This window comes from Bos indicus x Bos taurus, chromosome 9 (genome assembly GCF_003369695.1).
Source record: "Bos indicus x Bos taurus breed Angus x Brahman F1 hybrid chromosome 9, Bos_hybrid_MaternalHap_v2.0, whole genome shotgun sequence".
Taxonomy (NCBI): domain Eukaryota; kingdom Metazoa; phylum Chordata; class Mammalia; order Artiodactyla; family Bovidae; genus Bos; species Bos indicus x Bos taurus.
In genome coordinates this window covers 266,990-276,029 of record NC_040084.1, presented here as the reverse complement: position 1 = coordinate 276,029, position 9,040 = coordinate 266,990, and the positions used below count along the sequence as shown (strand labels likewise).

The 9,040-nt window shown below is 36.2% G+C and overlaps 1 pseudogene; it reads left to right on the top strand.

Annotated features, from left to right (window-relative positions):
• The first annotated feature begins 2,015 nt into the window (after positions 1-2,015).
• Positions 2,016-2,934, top strand: LOC113898777 (annotated as a pseudogene).
• Positions 2,935-9,040: the final 6,106 nt, after the last annotated feature.

Genomic DNA, 9,040 nt, shown 5'->3' with positions numbered 1-9,040 from the left:
AATTGTAAAAATTTACAGGGTCAAAACATCTATATTCTTATAAATAACTTCATGTAAATCCATGAAGGTAAGATGTTAGATGGTTTTATTTAAAAGTAGTTCTGAATTTGAGGTTTAAGATAAAAAGGATAAAACAGAAAAATATGAAATTCTGAGATCTTTGTCTGAAAATTAGTTAACAACTTAAACTAACCAATATATTTCTTAACTTTTTTAATGATAAAATAAAATTAGAAATAAATGAAATAGAAATAATAATAGTTATAATAAAACTTTCTCTTAAGGTAATTTTGAAAACTAATTCTAGTGGAAATAGAGAAATATGAGAGAACATTTGTTGACTCAATATTTATTTTTATCAAAGTATTAATGCAAAAACAATAGTTTGTGGAGATGGAAGATGGGAACAAACATAGTAGATTTAATGAAATATGAAAACACAGTTAGAACACTAATAAAGTGTTATGAAAATTGTTGCACAGTGTTGACTGCCTGATATCTGATTACATGAACTTGAAGTAAAGCAAGATAACAGGCCTCTGTGTGTGTGTGTGTTAGTCCCACTCATTTGCTTTTGCCATTTGCATTCCTAAAATAAATAATCATGGGGTTTAAATAAAGTTACACTTATTAGATAAAATTACAAAGGGATTACATAGGAAGTATTTTATTTGGTTGTAAGAGAAATAGATGACAATGGATCAGAGAATCACATAAGTTAAGAACAGACTATATTAAAGTATCATGAAAGTGAAAATCACTCAGTCATGTCTGACTCTTTGTGACCGTGTGAACAGTCCATAGAATTCTCCAGGCCAGAATACTAGAGTGGGTAGCCTTTCCCTTCTCCAGGGGATCTTTCCAACCCAGGGATCGAACCCAGATCTCCCGCCTTGCAGGCAGATTCTTTACCAGCTGAGTCACAAGGGAAGCCTGAGAATACTGGAGTGGGTAGCCTATCCCTTCTCCAGTGAATCTTCCTGACCTTGGAATCAAACCAGGGTCTCCTGCATTGCAGGTAGATTCTTTACCAACTGAGCTATCAGGGAACCCAAAATATCATGAAGAATGGGTCATATTTATGGACTGAGTTAAAGGTTAATTGGTATTTGTAATGCAGTGTATCATGGGTATTAATAGGGAATGTTATTGGACCCCAAGATGTAACTAATGCTTTCCATGTATAGCATAACTGATGGGTGAGGTACACAGTAGAGAACAATACTATTACATGTATCTGTTCCCCCAGTAACAAGAAATGAGTTTAAGAAAGTCAGTTCTCATTGGAGTAGAAATGGGAGGGCTTAAAATGTTTTGAATAAGAATTAGGCAAAAGTTTTAAGTGAAAAGCTTTGAATTGAAAGGAAATGGAATAAGTCAATAGGTACAGAAAAAGAAATTGATGAACCCAAAGAAAAACAATAGCAAGCCTGTATCATATATAATTTCACTTTTAAAAGGGGTGAAATAATTTAATACTATTCTTGTACAATAAGCACTAAATAAAAATGCATACATCGTATTGTTCCTGGTATCATTACTGCTGCTGCTCAGTTACTTCTGTCATGTCTGTCTCTTTGTGATCCCATGGACCATAGCCTGCCGGGCTCCTTGTCCATGGAATTCTCTAGGTGAGAATATTGGAGTGGGTTGCCATCCCCTCCTCCAAGGGATCTTCCTTACCCATGGATCAAACCTACATCTCCTGTATTCCCTGCATTTCAGGCAAACTCTTTTACTGCTGAGATACAGAGAAGCCCTCTGGTATCAGCACATACAAGTGTAAAAAATGAGGATTTTATTTCTCTAATTGATTTTAACTGCACATCAGTTCATTGCTGAAGTTTCAAATCTCATTTCTTAGAAACTGAGCAAGGCAAAGGCAGAAATAATTGAAGGGATTATGTAAATAGGTTCATGCATCTAATCCAGTTAACATAAGGGAAATGTTGCTCAAAAGCATTAATGAATTAACCATCTTGAATTTACCATATCTACAGATGAAGTACAAATTAAGAACAGAAAAATCAAATATCACCACAATGATGGAATTTATCCTCTTGGGGTTTTCTGATATTCCCAATTTCCAATGGATTCTTTTGGGGATATTTTTAGTCCTCTATTTGACCATCCTGATGTGCAACAGTGTCATTGTATTGATAACAAGAATTGACCCTATTCCCCAGACCCCCGTGTACTTTTTCCTCAACCACTTTTCCATTTTAGAAATCTGTTATGTAACTGTCACTATCCCAAGAATTCTCACGGACCTCCTGAACCAGAAAGGGCATGTTTCTTTCATTGCCTGTGCTACACAAATGTGTTTGGTCCTTCTGTTTGGAGGTTTAGAGTGTCTCCTCCTGGCCGTGATGGCCTATGACTGCTACGTGGCCATTTGTAAACCTCTTCCGTATGGTCTGATCATGAGCCCCCAGGTCTGCGTCCAGCTGGTCACTGCCTCCTGGGTCAGTGGAGTTCCTGTTGTAATTGGGCAAACATGGCAGATTTTCTCTCTGCCCTTTTGTGGGTCTACCACAATTAATCATTTTTTCTGAGACCTCCCCCCCATATTCAAGCTTGCCTATGAGGATGCATTTGTGAACGAGATAGCAGTCTATGCAGTTGCAGTGGTATTCATTATGGTTCCATTTCTGCTGACTATGATAAAATAATCTCCAACATTCGCCAGAGCGAGGGCTTTAGCCTAAAGCCTTCTCTACTTGCTTGTCTCACCTCACAGTGGTGGTCTTATTCTATGGCACAGCCTCTACCACTTATTTACAACCCAAACCAAATCAATCTGAAGAAACTGGGAAGCTGATCTCTCTTTTCTACACAGTTTTGATCCCAACGTTCAATCCCATTATATATACTCTGAGAAACAAAGATATCACCATAGCACTGAGAAAACTACTAAGTAAATTATCAACCTGACTCAAAGGCTTGAAATTACAGAAGCAATTTGTTTCTATGTTTCTCACGTAAATACATCAGAAAATATCATCTAATTTGTTTCTATGTTCCTATAAAATGATAGTTAATATCATCACTGCCATCTCACATTATGTGAAAGGACCTTAGTTTCAAAGAGCTAAGGGTTTCTGGGTTATCAAAGCACACATTACCTCCATGGCAATGATCTATTCTGAAAACCTATCTTCCCTCTCACTAGGAAAGAGTGAGTTAAGAGATTTCCTGATCAATAAAATGATAGTTAAATGCTATATAACTAATGATCATGGTCATGCTCTGTAAGAAATTTGCTTGAAACTTCCCATTCCTTCAGGCATATTCACTGTCCTTTTCCATACTTATGATTGGATTTAGATGATGAGAAAACAACAACCACATCCAAGTTGGTGGGAGTAGGGGAATCTGAGTGCTTTCTTGCAGTTTTTCCTTCTTTCTCTGTTTTGCAACTGTCCATAACCCTTTCAGAGTATAAACCCTGAAAGGATCCTTTGTTACCTCAATGCTGACTGTTCTCTAGTGACGTCATTTCCTCTGGCTTATAGCTTTCATGTTTTGCTTTTGTAGTGTCTCCTTAGTATTAGGACTATTAGGAATTTAAACTATAAACTGCATTGGGTTGAATGTTGATCCCTCTAAATATATATCAGGTTATAACCTACAAACCTGAACTTGTTAGGAAAATAAAAGCCTTTGCAGATGTAATTCACTTAAGGACTTTGAAATAAGATTATCTCAATTTAAGGGAAGGGCACTATGTCCTATGATCAGTGTTTTAGTTCTTATAAGGGAGGAAGAGAGATTAAGTTAAAAATAGAGACACAGTGACACAGAAGAACACCACGTGAAGATGGAGGAAGCAACCAGGAATGACACAGCCATGAAGCAAAGCAGGTCAGGGACCACCAAAAGCTGAAAGAGGCCAGGAGTTACTATCCCTTTAGAGTCTGTAGAGGAAAACCCTACCAGCACTGTGATTTGGGCTTTTAAAGATGTGAGAAAGTCAACTTTTGTTCTTTAAACCACTCAATTTGTGATAATTTGTTACAATAGATCTAGGAATGTAATACACTGTGTAAGCAGTCATTTTATTAAGGTGTTTTTATTCTAATCATCTGGAATAAATTCTGTATCTTTTGAGAACAGTGATTTAAAAAAATATGTAGATTTTTTTTTTTTACTTTAAAAACTATATCAATGAAGCCTTATAAAAAATATTTGCTTCAGAATGATGGTTAGTTGTGTTTGTTCAAGGATGTTTATTAAAAGCTTTTTTTTAATACTGCAAAAGACAACACTAGCAAAGCAAAGGTAAGCTGTTCTCATTTGGAACATACTACTCACGGGCGCCCGTTTACCATGTGATGCTGCACAGTCTCTCAAGACAATGTTTTAGAGCCAAGCCAGTGAGGAAATCCCAAGCTTTTCAGACATGTAAGTACATAAATACATGTACAAAACATAACTCTATTTTTGCAAAACAAAGGGATATAGCTTCCATGTATTCATACAACATCTCACATGTGCATCTTTCTACTTGGTGTGTATATATGTCAGCAATATCTGGATATGTATTAGAAGAGAGAATGGGCTTCTTTACAGTGACAGGAGTTCAGATAATATCTGACTTATTTATTTATACTTTTTTGTGGTATGGATTTATTATAAAGATAATAATAGGCCCATCACAAAAATAATAAATTTTATTCAGAAAAAAACTAAATATGGAAGAAAATTACTGCATTTCTCCTTTTCTTATTGCCTCCCAACATTTTAAAGAATATTTAGTAGCTAACAGAAATTTCAATATCAGCCAAATGATATTTGATGTTTGAAAGAAACAGCACATTTTTTATGAACTAAACAGAGCCAGAATATATAATGTTTGGTCATGTCTTTAAAAAGGACTAAATTGGCTTTAATAATAGTTACAAACAGAGATAAATTTAAGATTATGAAGTGGATATTTATGTACATAGGTACTTTTACATATTTATAATATATATTTTATATAATATAAACATATATATTTCAATATTCATTGGAAGGACTGATACTGAAGCTGAAGCTCTAATAATTTGGCCACCTGATGCAAACAGCCAACCCATTTGAAAAGACTCTGATGCTGGGAAAGATTGAGGGCAGAAGGAGAAGAGGGCGTCAGAGGGTGAGATGGTTGAATGACATCATGGATGCAATGGACATGAACTTGGGCAAACTCCAGAAGATGGTGAGGGACAGGGTGGCCTCCAGTGCTGCAGTCCATTGGGATGCAAAAAGTTGGACATGGCTGGAGGACTGAACAACAACAAATATACATTTATATATAGCTATACTATATAAAATAGTTACTATATAAAATAAAAATAAAAATTACTTATTTCACTCTTTTCACAGAGAGAACATCAAACACACACACACACACAACCAAGAAGCACATCTCACTTCAGTGATAACACTGGTTCTTTTTGATTTTTCTGTATTTACAATGTCTGAGTGTTTCTCTTTGTAATATTTTCCTTTTTTATGTGATTATCCTGGTGAGAAGCAACAACAATACTCTTATAATCAGAGTTGACAAGGCTCTCAAATTCCCATGTATTTTTTCATCAGTAACTTTTCCTTCCTGGAAATCTGTTATGTATCTGTCACTCTTTCTAGAATATGCATAAACCTTTGGTCAGAATATGCACTACAAAGATATATTTTATTTGTATTCTTGGAGACACAGAATACTTGGTCTTGACAGTTATGGCCCATGACTGCTATGTGGCCAACTGTAACTTTCGCAACTTTCCCTACTTCTAAACCAGGAGCTCTGTATTCAGCTGATGATGCTTGGCTCTTGGATCAGGGGTGTTACAGCCAGGATAAGGCAAACATGCCAAATTTCCCCTCTGTCATTTTTGGATCTAACTACAAGCTGGGCTGTGGCAATGTTTTTCTGAATGAGATGTCAGTCTCTATAGTTGTACTATTAGTGAATCATTTGTCATGACCCCTTTTCAGTTGACACTTGGCTCCTACAGTAAAATCTCTTCTCCATCCTGTGTTGCCATCAGCAACGGGATGAGCCAAAGTTTTCTCCACCTGCTCACCTCACATCATGTGTGTGCACTAAGTTGTTTCAGTAGCGTCCAACTCTCTGCAACCCTGTGGACCGTAGCCCAATTGGCTCCTCTGTCCACAGGGTTCTCCAGCAAGAACACTGGAATGGGCTGCTGTGCCCTTCTCCAGGGGATCTTCCCTACACAGGGATCGAACCTGCTTCCCTTAAGTCTCCTGCATTGACAGGTAGGTTCTTTACCATTAGTGCCACCTGGGAAGCCCCATAGTTGAGCCTTTATTTTGTGGACCCAGAACCATTACATATTTATGATGTGATTCCAAACATTTTTACAGGAAAGATTTTTTCCCTCTCCTTTCTATACCGTGTTACCCTGATGTTTAATCCCATGATATATACTCTGAGGAATAAGGATGTCATGACAGCCTTGAGAAAATGACCGCCTTAACGTTGAACATCTTATCCACTACTTTGAGCTAGTGATCTTTTTCCCCGCTAAGTTCTGCTCTTGTCTTAATCAGATATTATTTGAAATTTTGCTTCCTGTATTAATATAAATTGATTATCCTCATGAACTTGCCATTTTATGCTTGACTTTCTGATATCAGGATTATCTCCCTGGTGTTTGCATTTATAAAAAATTAATTTTTTTGCTGATCTCATATTTAATGGACTAGTCTCTGTCAGCAAAAATTCACTGCTTATTTGATTTGTTGTTGTTGTTCAGTTGGTAAGTCATGTCTGCCTCTTTGTGTCTTCATGGACCATAGCATGCCAGGCTCCTCACTCCTCCACTGTCTCTCGAAATTTGCTCAGATTCATGTCCATTGAGTCAGTGACACTATTAATATCCAACCATCTCATCCTCTGCTGTCTCCTCCTTTTTGCCTTCATCTTTACTAGCATCAGGGTCTTTTACACTGAGTTGGCTCTCTGCATCAGGTGGCCAAAGTACTAAAACAATATAGTATATTTTATCTATCAACTGGCCTCCTAATATTTTTACCCAAAATTCATAATGTATATTCTATTTTGTCTCCCTCTGTATTGTTATAACTTACTTAAAAACAAAAGATTTCAGCTAGCAAAGATTACTGCATATGGAAAGCTTTAGAGAATACTTGTTGAATGACTATAGAACAAGTCATAGAATGACTTGAATAAGCAAAAGTTCATACTACAGAAAATGTAGAAAAAAATGGCCTTTTAATAGAGTATATTAATTTAATTATATATAATGGTGCAAAAAAAGAGAGCTTGACCCTCACTTCACAAAATTTATTTTAAAATGTAATCTCAGATAACTTGTAAACTTAAGTAAAACGCATAACAATGAGTTTTTTATAAGATAATGTTTATTAACTTCATAACGTTGGTGTGAAAAAAGTGTTTTTGATAAAATTATTAGTCATAATGTAAATATTAATCTGTTACACTTCGTGGATATTCAGAGTGAAAAATTTCAACATAAAATGTTTAAATACACTATAGTTAAAGGAGTGCTCTAAATCAAAAGCATCAAAAATTCAGGAGAAAAATTGACAACAGACTTAAAGGTGCATTTCATAAGACAGAATAATCTAAATGCCCAGAAAAAAGAAAATAACTCACTAGCAACCAGTAAATGCAAATTAAAAGCAGATTTAAACCAAATGAAATCTATGACACATTCATTACAAGGATGAAATAAACAAAAAGACTCACCCTATCACATACATAAAGGATGTGGAGTAATGAAAGCTCTCGCCTGATGCTGGTGAGTGAATTGTACAGCATATTAGCACACAGCCTGCCTTCATCAAGAAAAGCTTACCCTTAGCCATGTACCAGAAGAAGTGTGTGCACATGGGTGTCAAGGGACACATCTGAGAATGCTCATTTCACACCATTGATAATATCAAATCTTTATCAAACTAGAATTGGCTGTAACTGTGATAATTTCACACAGAGGAAAACCAAGGAGTTATAGAAATGAATAAAATGCAATTACATACAGCATGGATTAAGCATATTTTTCAGCAAACCAAATCATAATCATATTGTACATATCCTTTTTGTTAAGGTAAAAAGCAGTATTTAGAACACCATTTATCATATGTATATACATAATTCCTTCTATTTCTTTTTTTTTATACTTTTTTAAAAATTTTATATTATTTTTAAACTTTACATAATTGTATTAGTTTTGCCAAATATCAAAATGAATCCACCACAGGTATACATGTGTTCCCCATCCTGAACCCTCCTCCCTCCTCCCTCCCAATACCATCCCTCTGGGTCGTCCCAGTGCACTAGCCCCAAGCATCCAGTATCGTGTATCAAACCTGGACTGGCAACTCGTTTCTTACATGATATTTTACATGTTTCAATGTCATTCTCCCAAATCTTCCCACCCTCTCTGTCTCCCACAGAGTCCATAAGACTGTTCTATGCATCAGTGTCTCTTTTGCTGTCTCATACACCGGGTTATTGTTACCATCTTTCTAAATTCCATATATATGCGTTAGTATACTGTATTTATGTTTTTCCTTCTGGCTTACTTCACTCTGTATAATAGGCTCCAGTTTCATCCACTTCATTAGAACTGATTCAAATGTATTCTTTTTAATGGCTGAGTAATACTCCATTGTGTATATGTACCACTGCTTTCTTATCCATTCATCTGCTGATGGACATCTAGGTTGCGTCCATGTCCTGGCTATTATAAACAGTGCTGCGATGAACATTGGGGTACACGTGTCTCTTTCCCTTCTGGTTTCCTCAGTGTGTATGTCCAGCAGTGGGGTTGCTGGATCATAAGGCAGTTCTACTTCCAGTTTTTTAAGGAATCTCCACACTGTTCTCCATAGTGGCTGTACTAGTTTGCATTCCCACCAAAAGTGTAAGAGGGTTCCCTTTTCTCCACACCCTCTCCAGCATTTATTATTTGTAGACTTTTGGATTGCAGCCATTCTGACTGGTGTGAAATGGTACCTCATAGTGGTTTTGATTTGCATTTCTCTG